The sequence below is a fragment of the Nerophis lumbriciformis genome, linkage group LG03, assembly GCF_033978685.3.
Source record: "Nerophis lumbriciformis linkage group LG03, RoL_Nlum_v2.1, whole genome shotgun sequence".
In the NCBI taxonomy this organism is placed as follows: Eukaryota; Metazoa; Chordata; class Actinopteri; order Syngnathiformes; family Syngnathidae; genus Nerophis; species Nerophis lumbriciformis.
Genome location: NC_084550.2, coordinates 25,945,001 through 25,967,500, shown reverse-complemented (window position 1 = coordinate 25,967,500; position 22,500 = coordinate 25,945,001). Strand labels below are relative to the sequence as shown.

General features: G+C 33.9%; 1 protein-coding gene across 1 annotated transcript in view; it reads left to right on the top strand.

The window, feature by feature from the left end:
- Positions 1 to 368: 368 nt before the first annotated feature.
- The window catches only part of tgm1l1 (transglutaminase 1 like 1), a 51,968-nt gene continuing 29,836 nt past the window's right edge, over positions 369 to 22,500 (top strand). Inside the window, exon 1 of the mRNA XM_061936064.1 lies at positions 369 to 457. The gene's annotated coding sequence lies outside the window, so the exon portion shown is untranslated. The remainder of the gene's footprint in view (positions 458 to 22,500) is intronic.

Sequence of the window (22,500 nt, the reverse complement as noted above, 5' to 3'; positions counted from 1 at the left end):
ACAGCTTCAGTTAGAAGAAGTGAAAAGGTGCACGAGGAATTTAAAGTCCCGTTTGACGTGGTCACGGCTTTCTGTGCAAGGAGGGAACTCCTGGAAAGTCTCGTGATGTCATGCTTCTTTTTTTTCTTTTCTTTTTTTTTAAAGTAAATTCCACAAGCAATGTTTCAATTACAAAGAAAAACATTTCTTTGGCATTTGAAGGCATCGTGTAAATGTCCATGTTTACATCTTTGAAAAGTGCTTAAATGGGACTTCTTGGTGGGAGTGGGAGTAACGGGGTGTGTGTTGCAGAGAGGGTGTGTGTGTGTGTGTGTGTGTGTGTGTGCCTTTAAAGCCTCATGCACTACATTCCTGCCCTCACATAGTCAGCGGACTCCAGTCTAGAAGTTTCCAAAAAAGTCCTTTCCCAAGACCGGCCGGGATAAAGAAGGACTCCCAAGACCCCGAAGCGGACAAAGTAAGGTTTTATATTTTTTGTTCCCTTTCGCTCTCTGTAAATACCAACTTCCTTTCCCACAAAAGGGAGGAAAGACCCTTTGACCCTGAGGGGTCTTCAGACGTAGGGGCCAGGGGGCCCGCCAACAAAAACTTAATTTGGAGTTATTTGGACACTAGGAGAACATATTGTAGGTAACACAGACTTAATTTAGAGTTATTTGGACAGTAGGGGAACATATTGTAAGTAACACAGACTTAATTTAGAGTTATTTGGACAGGAGGGGAACATATTGACTTAATTTAGAGTTATTTGGACACTAGGGGGACATATTGTAAGTAACACAGACTTGATTTAGAGTTATTTGGACACTAGGGGAACATATTGTAAGTAACAAAGACTTAATTTTGAGTTATTTGGACACTAGGAGAACATATTGACTTAATTTAGAGTTATTTGGACTCTAGGGTCACATATTCTAAGTAACAAAGACTTAATTTAGAGTTATTTGGACACTAGGGGAACATATTGACTTAATTTGGAGTTATTTGGACACTAGAGGAACATATTGTAAGTAACACATACTTAATTTACAGTTATTTGGACATTAGGGGAACATATTGTAAGTAACACAGACTTATTTTAGAGTTATTTGGACACTAGGGGAACATATTGACATAATTTGGAGTTATTTGGACACTAGGGGAACATATTGTAAGTAACACAGACTTAATTTAGAGTTATTTGGACACTAGGGGAACATATTGACTTAATTTGGAGTTATTTGGACACTAGGGGAACATATTGTAAGTAACACAGACTTAATTTAGAGTTATTTGGACAGTAGGGGAACATATTGTAAGTAACAAATATTTAGTTTTTAATTATTTGGACACCAGGGGAACATATTATAAGTAACAAAGACTTAATTTAGAGTTATTTGGACACTAAGGGAACATATTGACTTAATTTAGAGTTATTTGGACACTAGGGGAACATATTGTAAGTAACAAAGACTTAATTTAGAGTTATTTGGACACTAGGGGAACATATTGACTTAATTTAGAGTTATTTGGAAACTAGGGGAACATATTGTAAGTAACACAGACTTAATTTAGAGTTATTTGGACACTAGGGGAACATATTGTAAGTAACACAGACTTAATGTACAGTTATTTGGACACTAGGGGAACATATTGACTTAATTTAGAGTTATTTGGACACTAGGGGAACATATTGTAAGTAACAAAGACTTAATTTAGAGTTATTTGGACACTAGGGGAACATATTGACTTAATTTAGAGTTATTTGGACACTAGGAGAACATATTGTAAATAAGAAATACTTAATTTGGAGTTAATTGGACAATAGGGGAACATATTGTACGTAAAAAAAGACTTAATTTTGAGTTATTTGGACACTAGGGGAACATATTGTAAGTAACAAATATTTAGTTTTTAATTATTTGGACACCAGGGGAACATATTATAAGTAACAAAGACTTAATTTAGAGTTATTTGGACACTAAGGGAACATATTGACTTAATTTAGAGTTATTTGGACACTAGGGGAACATATTGTAAGTAACAAAGACTTAATTTAGAGTTATTTGGACACTAGGGGAACATATTGACTTAATTTAGAGTTATTTGGAAACTAGGGGAACATATTGTAAGTAACACAGACTTAATTTAGAGTTATTTGGACACCAGGGGAACATATTGTAAGTAACACAGACTTAATGTACAGTTATTTGGACACTAGGGGAACATATTGACTTAATTTAGAGTTATTTGGACACTAGGGGAACATATTGTAAGTAACAAAGACTTAATTTAGAGTTATTTGGACACTAGGGGAACATATTGACTTAATTTAGAGTTATTTGGACACTAGGAGAACATATTGTAAATAAGAAATACTTAATTTGGAGTTAATTGGACAATAGGGGAACATATTGTACGTTAAAAAAGACTTAATTTTGAGTTATTTGGACACTAGGGGAACATATTGACTTAATTTAGAGTTATTTGGACTCTAGGGTCACATATTCTAAGTAACAAAGACTTAATTTAGAGTTATTTGGACACTAGGGGAACATGTTGACTTAATTTGGAGTTATTTGGACACTAGAGGAACATATTGTAAGTAACACAGACTTAATTTACAGTTATTTGGACATTAGGGGAACATATTGTAAGTAACACAGACTTATTTTAGAGTTATTTGGACTCTAGGGTCACATATTCTAAGTAACAAAGACTTAATTTAGAGTTATTTGGACACTTGGGGAACATATTGACTTAATTTGGAGTTATTTGGACACTAGAGGAACATATTGTAAGTAACACAGACTTAATTTACAGTTATTTGGACATTAGGGGAACATATTGTAAGTAACACAGACTTATTTTAGAGTTATTTGGACACTAGGGGAACATATTGACATAATTTGGAGTTATTTGGACACTAGGGGAACATATTGTAAGTAACACAGACTTAATTTAGAGTGGACACTAGGGGGACATATTGTAAGTAACACAGACTTAATTTAGAGATATTTGGACACTAGGGGAACATATTGTAAGTAACACAGACTTAATTTAGAGTTATTTGGACACTAGGGGAACATATTGACTTAATTTGGAGTTATTTGGACACTAGGGGAACATATTGTAAGTAACACAGACTTAATTTAGAGTTATTTGGACAGTAGGGGAACATATTGTAAGTAACAAATATTTAGTTTTTAATTATTTGGACACCAGGGGAACATATTGTAAAGTAACAAAGACTTAATTTAGAGTTATTTGGACACTAGGGGTACATATTGACTTAATTTAGAGTTATTTGGACACTAGGAGAACATATTGTAAGTAAGAAATACTTAATCTGGAGTTATTTGGACACTAGGGGAACATATTTTACGTTAAAAAAAAGACTTAATTTTTAGTTATTTGGACACTAGGGGAACATATTGACTTAATTTAGAGTTATTTGGACACTACGGGAACATATTGTAAGTAACAAAAGACTTAATTTGGAGTTATCTGGACACTAGGGGAACATATTGACTTAATTTATAGTTATTTGGACACTAAGGGAACATATTGTAAGTAAGAAAGACTTAATTTGGAGTTATTTGGACACTAGGGGAACATATTGTATGTAAAAAAAGACTTAATTTGGAGTTATTTGGACACTAGGGGAACATATTGTACGTAAAAAAAGACTTAATTTAGAGTTATTTGGACACTAGAGGAACATATTGACTTAATTTAGAGTTATTTGGACACTAGGGGAACATATTGTAAGTAACATAGACTTAATTTAGAGTTATTTGGACACTAGGGGAACATATTGTAAGTAACACAGACTTAATTTAGAGTTATTTGGACACTAGGGGAACATATTGTAAGTAACAAAGACTTAATTTGGAGTTATTTGGACACTAGGGGAACATATTGTAAGTAACAAAGATTTCGTTTTGAATTGTTTGGACACCAGGGGAACATATTGTAAGTAACAAAGACTTAATTTACAGTTATTTGGACACTAGGGGAACATATTGTAAGTAACACAGACTTAATGTACAGTTATTTGGACACTAGGGGAACATATTGACTTAATTTAGAGTTATTTGGACACTAGGGGAACATATTGTAAGTAACAAAGACTTAATTTAGAGTTATTTGGACACTAGGGGAACATATTGACTTAATTTAGAGTTATTTGGACACTAGGAGAACATATTGTAAATAAGAAATACTTAATTTGGAGTTAATTGGACAATAGGGGAACATATTGTACGTAAAAAAAGACTTAATTTTGAGTTATTTGGACACTAGGGGAACATATTGACTTAATTTAGAGTTATTTGGACTCTAGGGTCACATATTCTAAGTAACAAAGACTTAATTTAGAGTTATTTGGACACTAGGGGAACATATTGACTTAATTTGGAGTTATTTGGACACTAGAGGAACATATTGTAAGTAACACAGACTTAATTTACAGTTATTTGGACATTAGGGGAACATATTGTAAGTAACACAGACTTATTTTAGAGTTATTTGGACTCTAGGGTCACATATTCTAAGTAACAAAGACTTAATTTAGAGTTATTTGGACACTAGGGGAACATATTGACTTAATTTGGAGTTATTTGGACACTAGAGGAACATATTGTAAGTAACACAGACTTAATTTACAGTTATTTGGACATTAGGGGAACATATTGTAAGTAACACAGACTTATTTTAGAGTTATTTGGACACTAGGGGAACATATTGACATAATTTGGAGTTATTTGGACACTAGGGGAACATATTGTAAGTAACACAGACTTAATTTAGAGTGGACACTAGGGGGACATATTGTAAGTAACACAGACTTAATTTAGAGATATTTGGACACTAGGGGAACATATTGTAAGTAACACAGACTTAATTTAGAGTTATTTGGACAGTAGGGGAACATATTGTAAGTAACAAATATTTAATTTTTAATTATTTGGACACCAGGGTAACATATTGACTTAATTTAGAGTTATTTGGACACTAGGGGAACATATTGTAAGTAACACAGACTTAATTTAGAGTTATTCGGACACGAAGGGAACATATTGTCAGTATAAAAGACTTAATTAAGAGTTATTTGGACACTGGGGGAACATATTGACTTAATTTAGAGTTATTTGGACACTAGGGGAACATATTGACTTAATTTAGAGTTGTTTGGACACTAGGGGAACATATTGTAAGTAACACAGACTTAATGTAGAGTAATTTGGACAAGAAGGGAAAATATTGTCAGTATAAAAGACTTAATTAAGAGTTATTTGGACACTAGGGGAACATATTGTAAGTAAGAAAGACTTCATTTGGAGTTATTTGGACACTAAGGGAACACATTGTATGTAAAAAAAATAAAATAAAAAAATAAAAAGACTTAATTTACAGTTATTTGGACATTAGGGGAACATATTGTTAGTATAAAATACTTAATTAAGAGTTATTTGGACACTGGGGGAACAAATGGTAAGAAACAAAGACTTAATTTGGAGTTATTTGGACACTAGGGAAATATATTGACTTAATTTAGAGTTATTTGGACACTCGAGGAACATATTGTAAGTAACAAAGACTTAATTTGGAGTTATTTGGACAGTAGGGGAGCATATTGTAAGTAACACAGACTTAATTTAGAGTTATTTGGACACTAGGGGAACATATTGACTTAATTTAGAGTTATTTGGACACTAGGGGAACATATTGTAGGTAACACAGACTTAATTTAGAGTTAATTGGACACTAGGGAAACATATTGACTTAATTTAGAGTTATTTGGACACTAGTGGAACATATTGTAAGTAACAAAGACTTAATTTGGAGTTATTTGGACACTAGAGGAACATATTGACTTAATTTAGAGTTATTTGGACACTAGGGGAACATATTGTAGGTAACACAGACTTAATTTAGAGTTATTTGGACACTAGGGGAACATATTATAGGTAACACAGACTTAATTTAGAGTTATTTGGACATTAGGAGAACATATTGTAAGTAAAAAAGACTTAATTTAGAGTTATTTGGACACTAGGGGAACATATTGTAAGTAACAAAGACTTAATTTAGAGTTATTTGGACACTAGGGGAACATATTGTAAGTAATACAGACTTAATTTAGAGTTATTTGGACAGTAAAGGAACATATTGTAAGCAACAAATATTTAATTTTTAATTATTTGGACACCAGGGGAACATATTGACTTAATTTAGAGTTATTTGGACACTAGGGGAACATATTGTAAGTAAAAAAGACTTAATTTGGAGTTATTTGGACACTAGGGGCACATATTGTAAGTAACAAAGACTTAATTTACAGGTATTTGGACACTAGGGGAACATATAGACTTAATTTAGAGTTATTTGGACACTAGGGTCACATATTCTAAGTAACAAAGACTTAATTTAGAGTTATTTGGACACAAGGGGAACATATTTTATGTAACAAAGACTTAATTTGGAGTTATTTGGACAGTAGGGGAACATATTATAAGTAAGAAAGACTTATTTTGGAGTTATATGGACACTAGTGGAACATATTGTACGTTAAAAAAAAGACTTAATTTGGAGTTATTTGGACACTAGGGGAACATATTGACTTAATTTAGAGTTACTTGGACACTAGGGTCATATATTCTAAGTAACAAAGACTTAATTTAGAGTTATTTGGACACTACGGGAACATATTGTAAGTAACAAAGACTTAATTTAGAGTTATTTGGACACTAGAGAAACATGTTGACCTAATTTAGAGTTATTTGGACACGAGGGGAACATATTTTACGTAACAAAGACTTAATTTGGAGTTATTTGGACACTAGGGGAACATATTGTAAGTAACAAAGCCTTAATTTGGAGTTATTTGGACACTAGGGGAACATATTGTAAGTAACAAAGACTTAATTTGGAGTTATTTGGACACTAGGGGAACATATTGACTTAATCTAGAGTGATTTGGACACTAGGGGAACATATTGTAAGTAAGAAATACTTAATTTGGAGTTATTTGGACACTAGGGGAACATATTGTACGTAACAAATATTTCATTTTGAATTATTTGGACACTAGGGGAACATATTGTAAGTAACATAGACTTCATTTAGAGTTATTTGGACACCAGGGGAACATATTGTAAGTAACAAATACTTAATTTACAGTTATTTGGACACAAAGGGGAACATATTGTCAGTAACAAAGACTTAATTTACAGTTATTTGGACACTATTAACATTTGTAGTTTTGTGTTTTGTTAGTCAGGGTTAGGGTTAAACCCTAACTCTAACCCTAACCCCTAAACCCTAACCCTAATCCTAACCTAGTGTCCAAATAACTCTAAATTAAGTCTTTGTTGCTTACAATATGTTCCCCTAGTGTCCAAATAACTCTAAATTAAGTCAATATGTTCCCCTAGTGTCCAAATAACTGTAAATTAAGTCTGTGTTACTTACAATATGTTCCCCTAGTGTCCATCCATCCATTTTCTACCGCTTATTCCCTTTGGGGTCGCGGGGGGCGCTGGAGCCTATCTCAGCTACAATCGGGCGGGAGGGGGGGTACACCCTGGACCTACTCAGTGGCCTAGTGGTTAGAGTGTCCGCCCTGAGATCGGTAGGTTGTGAGTTCAAATCCCGACCGAGTCATACCAAAGACTATAAAAATGGGACCCATTACCTCCCTGCTTGGCACTCAGCATCAAGGGTTGGAATTGGGGGTTAAATCACCAAAATGATTCCCGGGCGCGGCCACCGCTGCTGCCCACTGCTCCCCTCACCTCCCAGGGGGTGATCAAGGGTGATGGGTCAAATGCAGAGAATAATCTCGCCACACCTAGTGTGTGTGTGACAATCATTGGTACTTTAACTTTAACTTTAACAAGTCGCCACCTCATCGCAGGGCCCCTAGTGTCCAAATAACTCTAAATTTAAAAAAATAATTGTTCTGTTTGCGAACCTTACAAGAGTCTATGTTTCTAGTAAAACTCACGAAGGTACATTATTTAAGGCATTATTCGACATGTTGCATGTTTTGTTTAGGAGTTATGTTTAGTTTTGTTTTGTGTTGTAGAATATTGGTTGGGAAATGAACGAATTTCATCCGTCAAGCATGTTTTTTCAACGTTGAGTTTGTGTTGTAGAATAATGGTTGGACAAATGACCAAAATTCAATGGTCAAATCAACGTCAGAACCCAACATTGATTAAACGTCGTCAAAAAGCATGTTTTTTCAACGTTGTATTTGTGTTGAAGAATATTGGTTGGGAAATGACCAAATTTCAATGGTCAAATCAACGTTGCATCCTGACGTTGAATAAACGTCAAAAAGTATGTTGTTTCAACATTGTATTTGTGTTGATTGGTTGGGAAATGACCAAAATTCAACGATCAAATCAACTTCGCATTGTGACGTTGAATAAACGTCGTCAAAAAGCATGTTGTTTCAACGTTGTATTTGTGTTGTGGAATATTGGTTGGGAAATGACCAAATTTCAATGGTCAAATCAACGTTGCATCCTGACGTTGAATGAACGTCAAAAGGTATGTTGTTTCAACGTTGTATTTGTGTTGATTGGTTGGGAAATGACCAAAATTCAACGGTCAAATCAACCTGTCTAGGTCAAATCAACATTGATTAAACGTCGTCAAAAAGCATGTTGTTTCAACGTTGTATTTGTGTTGTGGAATATTGGTTGGGAAACGACCAAAATTCAACAATCAAATCAACGTCGCATCCTGACGTTGAATAAACGTTAAAAAGCATGTTGTTTCAACGTTGTATTTGTGTTGATTGGTTGGGAAATGACCAAAATTCAATGGTCAAATCAACGGTGCATCCTGACGTTGAATAAACGTCAAAAGATATGTTGTTTCAACATTGTATTTGTGTTGATTGGTTGGGAAATGACTAAAATTCAATGGTCAAATCAACGTCACAACCTGACGTTGAATAACCGTCGTCAAAAAGCATGTTGTTTCAACGTTGTATTTGTGTTGATTGGTTGGGAAATGACCAAAATTCTACGGTAAAATCAACGTTAAAACCCAACATTGATTAAACGTCGTCGAAAAGCATGTTGTTTCAACGTTGTATTTGTGTTGTAGAATATTAGTCGGGAAATGACTAAAATTCAACGGTCAAATCAACGTCAGGTTCTGACGTTGAATAACCGTCGTCAAAAAGCATGTTGTTTCAACGTTGTATTTGTGTTGATTGGTTGGGAAATGACCAAAATTCAACGGTAAAATCAACGTCAAATTCCAACATTGATTAAACGTCGTCAAAAAGCATGTTGTTTCAACCTTGCATTTGTGTTGTAGAATATTGGTTGGGAAATGACCAAATTTCAACGGTCAAATCAACGTCAGAACCCAACATTGATTAAACGTCGTCAAAAAGCATGTTTTTTCAACGTTGTATTTGTGTTGAAGAATATTGGTTGGGAAATGACCAAATTTCAACGGTCAAATCAACGTCAGAACCCAACATTGATTAAACGTCGTCAAAAAGCATGTTTTTTCAACGTTGTATTTGTGTTGAAGAATATTGGTTGGGAAATGACCAAATTTCAATGGTCAAATCAACATTGCATCCTGACGTTGAATAAACGTCAAAAAGTATGTTGTTTCAACATTGTATTTGTGTTGATTGGTTGGGAAATGACCAAAATTCAACGATCAAATCAACTTCGCATTGTGACGTTGAATAAACGTCGTCAAAAAGCATGTTGTTTCAACGTTGTATTTGTGTTGTGGAATATTGGTTGGGAAATTACCAAATTTCAATGGTCAAATCAACGTTGCATCCTGACGTTGAATGAACGTCAAAAGGTATGTTGTTTCAACGTTGTATTTGTGTTGATTGGTTGGGAAATGACCAAAATTCAACGGTCAAATCAACCTGTCTAGGTCAAATCAACATTGATTAAACGTCGTCAAAAAGCATGTTGTTTCAACGTTGTATTTGTGTTGTGGAATATTGGTTGGGAAATGACCAAAATTCAACGATCAAATCAACGTCGCATCCTGACGTTGAATAAACGTTAAAAAGCATGTTGTTTCAACGTTGTATTTGTGTTGATTGGTTGGGAAATGACCAAAATTCAATGGTCAAATCAACGTTGCATCCTGACGTTGAATAAACGTCAAAAGATATGTTGTTTCAACATTGTATTTGTGTTGATTGGTTGGGAAATGACTAAAATTCAATGGTCAAATCAACGTCACAACCTGACGTTGAATAACCGTCGTCAAAAAGCATGTTGTTTCAACGTTGTATTTGTGTTGATTGGTTGGGAAATGACCAAAATTCTACGGTAAAATCAACGTTAAAACCCAACATTGATTAAACGTCGTCGAAAAGCATGTTGTTTCAACGTTGTATTTGTGTTGTAGAATATTAGTCGGGAAATGACTAAAATTCAACGATCAAATCAACGTCGCATCCTGACGTTGAATAAACGTTAAAAAGCATGTTGTTTCAACGTTGTATTTGTGTTGATTGGTTGGGAAATGACCAAAATTCAATGGTCAAATCAACGTTGCATCCTGACGTTGAATAAACGTCAAAAGATATGTTGTTTCAACATTGTATTTGTGTTGATTGGTTGGGAAATGACTAAAATTCAATGGTCAAATCAACGTCACAACCTGACGTTGAATAACCGTCGTCAAAAAGCATGTTGTTTCAACGTTGTATTTGTGTTGATTGGTTGGGAAATGACCAAAATTCAATGGTCAGATCAACATCAGAACCCAATATTGATTAAACGTCGTCAAAAAGCATGTTGTTTCAACGTTGTATTTGTGTTGTAGAATATTAGTCGGAAAATGACTAAAATTCAATGGTCAAATCAACGTCACAACCTGACGTTGAATAACCGTCGTCAAAAAGCATGTTGTTTCAACGTTGTATTTGTGTTGTAGAATATTGGTTTGGAAATGACCAAAATTCAATGGTTAAATCAATGTCACAACCCGACATTGAATAAACGTTGTCAAAAATAATGTTGTTTCAACGTTGTATTTGTGTTGTAGAATATTGGTTGGAAAAATGACCAAAATTCAATGGTCAAATCAACGTCAGAACCCGACATTGATTTCAACGTTGTATTTGTGTTGATTGGTTGGGAAATTACCAAAATTCAATGGTCAAATCAACGTCAGAACCCAATATTGAATAAACGTCGTCAAAAAGCATATGTTGTTTTAACGTTGTATTTGTGTTGTAGAAAATTGGTTGGGAAATTACCAAAATTCAATGGTCAAATCAACATCCGAACCCAACATTGATTAAACGTCGTCAAAAAGCATGTTGTTTCAACGTTGTATTTGTGTTGTAGAATATTAGTCGGGAAATGACTAAAATTCAATGGTCAAATCAACGTCACAACCTGACGTTGAATAACCGTCGTCAAAAAGCATGTTGTTTCAACGTTGTATTTGTGTTGATTGGTTGGGAAATGACCAAAATTCAATGGTCAAATCAACGTCGCATCCTGACGTTGAATAAACGTCGTCAAAAAGCATGTTGTTTCAATGTTGAGTTTGTGTTGTAGAATAATGGTTGGACAAATGACCAAAATTCAATGGTCAAATCAACGTCACAACCCAACATTGATTAAACGTAGTCAAAAAGCATGTTGTTTCAACGTTGTATTTGTGTTGATTGGTTGGGAAATGACCAAATTTCACTGGTCAAATCAACATCACAACCAAAAATAAAAAAAATTGTGTTTGTGAACCTAACAAGAGTCTATGTTTCTAGTAAAACTCACACATTATTTAAAGCATTATTAACATATCGCATGTTTTGTTTAGGAGTTATGTTCAAATAAGTAAATAATACTCCAACATTATCACATAATTCATTCAGAAAATATAAATAAGGACAAATAAAGTACATACACTATTAACCGCAACAGGTAATTGTAAAAAAAAAAAAAAAAAAACATTATGATTTGTACAATTTCAGAATGTGCTATTTTTAAAGAAAACAATCTGAAGTTGTCTTTATTTTCAAGTTATCGTGCCGTGATTTCACCAGTCCGGCCCACTTGGGAGTAGATAGTTCTCCATGTGGCCCTCGGTCTAGAATGAATTTGACACCCCTGCTTAAAATGTTCACAGTTGACAGAAGGCTCCCCTCAAGAAAATAGACCGCCTTAGCACTAATAAGTCAATATTTGATGAACAAAAGACCTTCTCTTAATGCCCAAAATCAGATGCTCCGTCAGGTGATTCTGGTTTGTTTGGGTCATGTGACCTTCCCTCCTGACATCTGATTGTGTCTCGTCTTTGATTCCACTCCAGCTCTTCTGCTATTTACCAGACGTGAGAGGACTGTGACTACCGCAAAAAAAAAAACCAAAAACACACAACCTGATTTCTGGAGGCGCTTATCTCGGGGCCCAGTTGGCATTCCGGCGGTGGTGCCGTGCCAACGCAAACGGAGCGGGTAGGGGAGGGGAGGGGAGGGGAGTGGTGGGCGGGGGTGTGGAAGAAGTGATGTGAGGGCGGAAGAAGACCAATGTGGCATCATGAGATTGCCTTCATGTGATCTGTGTGTTTGCTGCTGAAGACTTTGGTGTAGCCTTTGAAGGCAAAGCTGGTTGGCAGACTTTATACCAGGGGTCACCCGGTAGGCAAGGACATTGATTCAACGTTGATACAACGTTGATGTCCTTTAAAACTGACTTGGAAAACAACGTTGGAAAATAGTTGTATTTGCAAATTGCGACAACGTTGTATTTGTGTTGATTGGTTGGGAAATTACCACATTTCTGAATTGTTATACACTGAATGTTTTTTCACTGAATTTTTATACACTGATTTTTTTACACAGAATTTTTTACACTGACTTTTTTTACACTGAATTTTTATACACTGAATTTTTATACACTGAATTTGTATACACTGAATTTGTATACAGTGAATTTTTTTCCACTTAATTTTTTTACACTGAATTTGTATTCACTGAATTTGTATACACTGAATTTGTATACAGTGAATTTTTTTCCACTTAATTTTTTTCCACTGAATTTTTATACACTGAATTACTTTACACTGAATTTTAATGGACTGATTTTTTTGACAGTGATTTTTTTACACCCTGAATTTTTATACACTAATTGTATTACACTGAATGTTTGTACACTGATTTTTTTTCCACTGATTTTTTTCCCCACTGAATTTTTATACACTGAATTATTTTACACTGAATTTTAATGGACTGATTTTATTGACACTGATTTTTTATACACTGAATTTTCATACACTAATTTTATTACACTGAATGTTTATACACTGAATTTTTTTCCACTGAATTATTTTACACTGAATTTTAATGGACTGATTTTTTGACACTGATTTTTTATACACTGATTTTTTTCGCTGAAGTTTTGTACACTGAATTTGTATACGCTGAATATTTATAAACACCAATTTTCTTACACTGAATTTTTATACACTGAGTTTTTACACTGACTTCTTTACACTGAATTTTTTACACATGTTTTTTTACACTAAATTTTTATACACTGAATTTTTTTTACACTGATTTCTTTTACAATTAATTGTTATACACTGAATTATTTTACAAAGATTTTTTTCCACTGAATGTTCATATACTGAATTTTTTTCCACCGGATTTTATACACTGAATTATTTTACACTGAATTTTAATGGACTGATTTTGTTGACACTGAATTTTTTTACACTGAATTTTTATACACTAATTTTATTACACTGAATGTTTATACAATGAATTTTTTTCCACTTAATTTTTTTACACAGAATTTTTATACACTGAATTATTTTACACTGAATTTTAATGGACTGATTTTTTTGACACTAATTTTTTCTACCCTGAATTTTATACACTAATTTTATTACACTGAATGATTATACACTGATTTTTTTTCCACTGATTTTTTTTCCACTGAATTTTTTTTACGCTCAAATCTTATACGCTGAATTTTTTTACACTGATTTTTTTTTACACTGAATTATTTTACACTGAATTTTTATAAACAAACTTTTTTACACTGATTTTTTTTTACACTGAATTTTTATACAGTAATTTTATTACACTGAATGTTTGTACACTGAATTTGTTTCCACTTAATTTTTATACACTGAATTATTTTACACTGAAATTTAATGTAATGATGTTTTTGACACTGATTTTTTTGACACTGATTTTTTTGTACACTGAATATTTATACTCTAATTTTATTACACTGAATGTTTATACACTGATTTTTTTTTCCCACTGATTTTTTTCCCCCACTCAATTATTTTACACTGAATGTTTATACACTGAATTTTTTCCCCACTTAATTTTTATACACTGAATTATTTTACACCAAAATTTAATGTACTGATTTTTTTGACACTGATTTTTTTACACTGATTTTTTATACCTTGAATTTTTATTCACTAATTTTACTACACTGATTGTTTACACACTGATTCTTTTTTTACACTGATTTTTTTTTTACACTGAATTTTAATGGACTGATTTTTTGAAACGATTTTTTTTAAGCTGAAATCTCATACACTGAATTTTCATACACTGATTTTTTTTACACTGGATTTTTATACACTGCATTATTTTACACTGAATTTTAATGGACTGAGTTTGTTGACAGATTTTTTTACACAACATTTTTATACACAATTTTTTTTTACACAGATTTTTTCACACTGAATTGTTATACACTGAATTTCTACTCACTGATTTTTTTTTACTCTGAATTTTACAACACTGAATATATTTTTTAAATAAAATTATCAACACAATTTGATATAAGAAAAAATCAAACGCAAAAAAATTCCGTTACATAAATTCAGTGTCAATGAAAAGCTTTCGTAATAAAGACAGAAATTAACCTCTAAAGATATGTGTCAAGGTAATTTATGTTTTAATGATGTTACATTTGTTGTTTTGCACTAAACAAAAATAATACATTTTACAATTTCTTTACCCAAACAAGCCTGAATGGTTTATTTCCACAACGCACGTTCTTGCAGTGGACTTTGACGTGAGAGTTATTCCTTTCACACTGGACCGCTAACATCCGTAAAAACTGTCCAGTCTGGGCGTGTTGCACCGTCAACGCAGCGCTGGAGTTGTCACCGTGCATCTCTGGCTGTCAACAAACCACGTTATTATTTACCAAACCACCGCATGGCTAATTTCCCTCACGCGGCAGATTACAGTGTCGGTCCCTGGGGGCCCAAAATAGAAATGGCAAGGAAGGCGGCGAGGTCACAGAGGGTGACGGGTGGACGCCACGTTGCGACACACGTAGCACATGTCAGCCATTGTCTGCAGCACAGTGATTTGTGCCGAATGTGCTGGATTTGGAAACCTTAACTGGCCAGGAGATGAACTCAGGAAGTGGAAATAAGAAGAATCACACCCACACACACACACACACACACACACACACACACACACACACACACACACAGACACACACACACACACACATACCAAAAGCCTCCCTCTTTAGGACCAGCCTTTCTAGATATATAAAGAAGTGTATTTACAACATTAATGATATATACATACTATGCACATATAAAAAAAGCTTGTTGTGAAAAATTAGTTGGAATTTCACAAGAAAAAGGTCACAATTTCACAAGAAAAACTTGGAATTTTGGCAGTATTATAATAAAAGTCGTCCTTTTACTCGACGCAAGTCAAAATTTTACAAAGAAAAACTGAACATTTGCGCGATATGATAAAAGTTGGAATTTTACTCGATAATAGTCGCAATTTTAAAAGAAAAGCTTAAAATTTTGGCAATTTTTATGAAAAGAGTCCTAATTTTACTCGACCGAAGTCACAATTTATAAGAAAATTTTAAAAATGATGGCAATATTGTAAAAAAAAAAAAATCATTCGGAATTTTACTAAAAGTCGTCATTTTACTCAAAAAATGTCACCCTTTTGCAAGAACGACAAAAAAGTGGGCAATATTGTGATAAAAGTCAGAATTTTATATGACAAATGTCGCCATTTTGCATTAAAAAATAAATAATTTTACATTAAAAAATAAATAATTTTACATACAAAAGTAATCATTTTACATTAAAAAGTAATAATTTTACATTAAAAAAGTAATAATTTTAGGAGAAAATATTGCAATGTTACAGAAACAGAAAGAATATGAGAAATTGTTCCCAATTTTATGAGAAAAAAGTCGACACATTGTGATAAAAAGACTGCTTTTAGTTAATTAATTAAATTTTTGGTTTGTAATTGGTTTTCAATCTTCATTATTTACTTCAAGTTATTACAGTATGTCTCTATATAATATTATTTTTAATACATTTTGGCCAAAGAGGGCGCATTTAAATTTTTTTACACAAACTTGTTATTTCATATGTTGACCAGAGGGGGAGCACTTTTAAAAGCGACACACAGTCAATTTGAAAAATCCCTCCTTTTTTGGGACCACCCTCATTTTGACCACTGAGACATTGTCTATTAGATGCAATGTTATTGGGACCATGATTTATGTCATCACTTGTGCACACCTCCTCATATGGAAGATACTTTTCCTTCTTCATGTCTCAAGAAGGGTAGAAATACAAGAACACACGCACACACACACACACACGTACTTCTGACCTTCTAGAGACCTGAGAAAAAAGCCTCCCTCTTTAGAAAGAAGTGTATTTACAACATTAATAATATATACATACTATGCAAATATAAAAAAAGCTTGTTGTGAAAAATTAGTTGGAATTTCACAAGAAAAAGGTCACAATTTCACAAGAAAAACTTGGAATTTTGGCAGTATTATAATAAAAGTCATAATTTTACTCGACGCAAGTCAACATTTTACAAGAAAAACTGAACATTTGTGCAATATTATGATAAAAGTTGGAATTTTACTCAATAATAGTCGCAATTTCACAAGAAAAGCTTAACATTTTGGCAATTTTTATGAAAAGAGTCGTAATTTTACTCGACCTAAGTCACAATTTTATAAGAAAACTTTAAAAATGTTGGCAATATTGTAAAAAAAATCTTCGGAATTTTACTCGGCAAAAATGATGACAAAAGTCTTTATTTAACTCAAAAAATGTCACCGTTTTGCAAGAACAACAAAAAAAGTGGGCAATATTGTGATAAAAGTCAGAATTTTATATGACAAATGTCACAATTTTGCATTAAAAAGTAATAATTTTACATAAAAAAGTATTAATTTTACGAGGAAAATATTGCAATATTACAGAAACAGAAAGAATATGAGAAATTGTTCCCAATTTTATGATAAAAAAGTCGACACATTGTGAGAAAAGGACTGCTTTTATTTAATTATTTCTATTTTTTGTTTGTAATTGGTTTTTAATCTTCATTATTTACTTCAAGTTATTACAGTATGTCTCTATATACATATTTATTTATTTATTTTAAATACATTTTGTCCAAAGGGGGCGCATTTCAATTTCTTACACACACTTGTTATTTCATATGTTGACCAGAGGGGGAGCACTTCAAATTTCTTACACACACTTGTTATTTCATAAATATATATATATATATATATATATATATATATATATATATATATATATATATATATATATATATATATATATATATAGACATATTTATTGTATTTTTGTTTTTTTAATTCATTTTGAGGCTCCAGCGCCCCCCTCGACCCCGAAGGGAATAAGCGGTAAACAATGGATGGATGGATAATTCATTTTGGCCAAAGGGGGCGCATTTCATTTTCTTACACACACTTGTTATTTCATATGTTGACCAGAGGGGGAGCACTTCAAAATTCTTACACACACTTGTTATTTCATATATATATATAGACATATTTATTGTATTATTTTTTTTGTTTTAATTCATTTTGGCCAAAGGGGGCGCATTTCTTTTTCTTACACACACTTGTTATTTCATATGTTGACCAGAGGGGAGCACTTCAAATTTCTTACACACACTTGTTATTTCATATATATATATATATATATATATATATATATATATATATATATATATATATATATATATATAGACATATTTATTGTATTATTTTTTTTGTTTTAATTAATTTTGGCCAAAGGGGGCGCATTTCATTTTCTTACACACACTTGTTATTTCATATGTTGACCAGAGGGGGAGCACTTCACATTTCTTACACACATTTGTTATTTCATATATATATATATATATATATATATATATATATATATATATATATATATATAGACATATTTATTGTATTATTATTTTTTTAAATACATTTTGGCCAAAGAGGGCTCATTTCAATTTCTTACACACACTTGTTTTTTCATATGTTGACCAGAGGGGATCACTTCAAATTTCTTACACACACTTTTTATTTCATATATATATATATATATATATATATATATATATATATATATATATATATATATTTATTGTATTTTTTTTTTTTTTATTATTAATTTTGGCCAAAGGGGGTGCATTTCAATGTCTTACACACATTTGTTATTTCATATGTTGGCCAGAAGGGGAGCACTTCAAATATTTACACACACTTGTTATTTCATATGTTGACCAGAGGGGGAGCACTTTTAAAAGCGACACACAGTCAATTTGAAAAAAAATCCCTCCTCTTTTGGGACCAGCCTCATTTTGATAGATTTCACCACCAGGGGTGCAAAGGAGATCTCTATTTTTGTTTTGTTTTTTGTAATGTGCTTAGTTGCCGTCTTGTTTTCTCATATATCGCCGCCTTTGCACCTGTCAATGTTTACTTTTGTATGCACATTAAATCAACAACAAAAAAATGCTGACTTTGGAGCAATGTTCACGGACTCTAGTATTTGGCTCTCTATTAGATGCAATGTTATTGGGACCATGATTTATGTCATCACTTGTTCACACCTCCTCATATAGAAGATACTTTTCCTTCTTCACATCTCAAGAAGGGTAGAAATACAAGAACACACACACAGCCACACACACCCACACACACACACGTGTGTTTTCTATACTTGAACATGGGCAAGTATAGCTTGGCAGACGACCTCGCCCTATAGCTTATTCTCAGCTGCCGTCTGCCCTCTGAACTCTACCACATACCTCACTTCCCCCCCAAACCACCTGTTCACATGCAAAAATGTCACTTTATGTACAAAACCCAAAAGCATTTAAGTTGTCACGTTGTGTAAATGGTAAATAAAAACAAAATACAAAGATTTGCAAATCCTTTTCAACTTATATTCAATTGAATAGACTGCAAAGACAAGATATTTCATGTTCACACTGAGAAACTTTGTTATTTTTTGCAAATATTAGCTCATTTGGAATTTGATGCCATGCAACATGTATCAAAAAAGCTGGCACAAGTGGCAAAAAAGACTGAGAAAGTTGAGGAATGCTCAACAAACACTTATTTGGAACATCCCACAGGTGAACAGGCTAATTGGGAACAGGTGGGTGCCGTGATTGGGTATAAAAAAAGCAACTTCCATAAAATGCTCAGTCGTTCACAAACAAGGACGGGGCGAGGGTCACCACTTTGTCGACTAATGCCTGAGCAAATTGTTTAAGAACAACATTTCTCAAACAGGAATTTAGGGATTTCACCATCTACGGTCTGTATTATTATCAAAAAGTTCAGAGAATCTGGAGAAATCACTGCACGTAAGCGGCAATGCAATCCCTCAGCCATTTATCAACAACACCCAGAAACGCCGCCGGATTGAATATTCATATTTAACATTGAGATTTAACATTTGTTTTCATATTTCATATTTTACATTTAACATTTAGATTCAACATTTACATTTACCATTTATATTTAACATTTAATTTAGTTTCAACATTAATATTTAACATTTAATTTAGATTCAACATTAATATTTAACATTTAATTTAGATTCAACATTAATATTTAACATTTAATTTAGATTCAACATTAATATTTAACATTTAATTTAGATTCAACATTAATATTTAACATTTAATTTAGATTCAACATTAATATTTAACATTTAATTTAGATTCAACATTAATATTTAACATTTAATTTAGATTCAACATTAATATTTAACATTTAATTTAGATTCAGATTAATATTAAACATTTAGATTTAGAAAATGATATGCACCATTTATTGTGTACCTTAAAGGTGAATACACTTAGCTAACTGTGAGAAAAGTGAGCTAAATATTCAAAATATATTAAAAAAAAGCGATTTAATTTTTACAATCCGCACCCCATTCAGTGGATTATTTTAGTTTATTTGCTCCTCTTGTAATTCGTTGGCGCGAAGACGTCCATCATAAATATCCACTTATCCAGGTTATTATTGATGTCCTTAGATCCTTCTTATATTCTTCATAACTTGGCATGGAGATGACCATGAAAACCAGTAACTAGTTACAGTTACTAGTTACTGTATTTCAAAAGTAACTCAGTTACTAACTCAGTTACTTACACTAAAAAGTAATGCGTTATTGTGAAAAGTAACTATTTAGTTACTTATATATATTTTTTTTTATTTTTTTATTTTTTTTTTAATGCCCTTTTAGCCTTCATTTCAGTACTGGAGAATAATACAATGTGTTTATCAACATGACATGCATTTGCATCACACACAAAGACAAAGATATATTTCAAAGGGCCAATTTATTTCGGGCCAGGACAAATTGACAAAACTATTTTAAATAGCTGCAACATAACATACATAAGTAACAAACAGCATAATAACAACGTAGCTGTAAACCAAGGAAGGCACACATGACATACACAAAGCCTAACCAGGCATTTTTTTCTCTCAAGGAATTGTGAAATAAAATCATGTCTTCAGTAGATCAACACTGTACTGAAGCCCAGAACACTCTACGCATTTCCCCACTTTTAGTTTAGAGATAAGGAAAGATTGGCCCACTAGGATCCCTCTTTATGTTTGTGAACTTTATAGTCTATACATTTAGAGTGATGTGATAATCAACACTCTAGAAGTGTAGAATGAAAGAGTATATAAGAAAATTGACAGTGTTTACCTTCAATGATGAATGATGAGCAGAGGCAGAGTTTGGAGTGTTTTCTTTAGCTCGCTTTCCATGTTTATGTACTCACTGTCCACTGTGTCCAGGAACTTGGAAAATGTTTCCGTGCCATTTGCCGTTTGACGCCCGGTATCATGCTAATTAGCTGCCTGAAAGCGGGTGACTCCACTGTAGAAATAGCCTGCATGTCTTCTAGCACATGGCTCTATCAATGTTGTCCTGGCTAGCAGTCCTTCCGTTAAAATCTTTAAGTGGTGGTGGAGGTGGAGGTTAAAATCCTTAAGTGGTGGTGGAGGTGGAGGTGAAGTGGCATCGGAGTCTGTCTCTCTCTTTACTAGCTTCGTCGAAGCATTTTGCTTTTGTAGCTGTTTCAGCAGATTTGAATTGCTGTTTTGGGCAGTAGATGGAGTCCAAGGCTGCCCTTTGTCACCGATTCTGTTCATAACTTTTATGGACAGAATTTCTAGGCGCAGTCAAGGCGTTGAGGGGATCCGGTTTGGTGGCTGCAGGATTAGGTCTCTGCTTTTTGCAGATGATGTGGTCCTGATGGCTTCATCTGGCCAGGATCTTCAGCTCTCACTGGATCGGTTCGCAGCCGAGTGTGAAGCGACTGGGATGAGAATCAGCACCTCCAAGTTCGAGTCCATGGTTCTCACCCGGAAAAGGGTAGAGTGCCATCTCCGGGTTGGGGAGGAGACCCTGCCCCAAGTGGAGGAGTTCAAGTACTTCGGAGTCTTGTTCACGAGTGAGGGAAGAGTGGATCGTGAGATCGACAGGCGGATCGGTGCGGCGTCTTCAGTAATGCGGACGCTGTATCGATTTGTTGTGGTGAAGAAGGAGCTGAGCCGGAAGGCAAAGCTCTCAATTTACCGGTCGATCTACGTTCCCATCCTCACCTATGGTCATGAGCTTTGGGTTATGACTGAAAGGACAAGATCACGGGTACAAGCGGCCGAAATGAGTTTCATCCGCCGGGTGGCAGGGCTCTCCCTTAGAGATAGGGTGAGAAGCTCTGTCATCCGGGGGGAGCTCAAAGTAAAGCCGCTGCTCCTCCACATCGAGAGGAGCCAGATGAGGTGGTTCGGGCATCTAGTCAGGATGCCACCCGATCGCCTCCCTCGGGAGGTGTTTAGGGCACGTCCGACCGGTAGGAGGCCACGGGGAAGACCCAGGACACGTTGGGAAGACTATGTCTCCCGGCTGGCCTGGGAACGCCTCGGGATCCCCCGGGAGGAGCTGGACGAAGTGGCTGGGGAGAGGGAAGTCTGGGCTTCCCTGCTTAGGCTGCTGCCCCCGCGACCCGACCTCGGATAAGCGGAAGAAGATGGATGAATGGATGGATGGCAGTAGATGGGACCTTTGATCCAAGACACAACTTACATTTAACTAAAACGTTCTTTTCTTTGTGCTCGACAAAAGAAAAGTAGTGAGCACATCTCCATGTTAAGAAACTCGACTTCA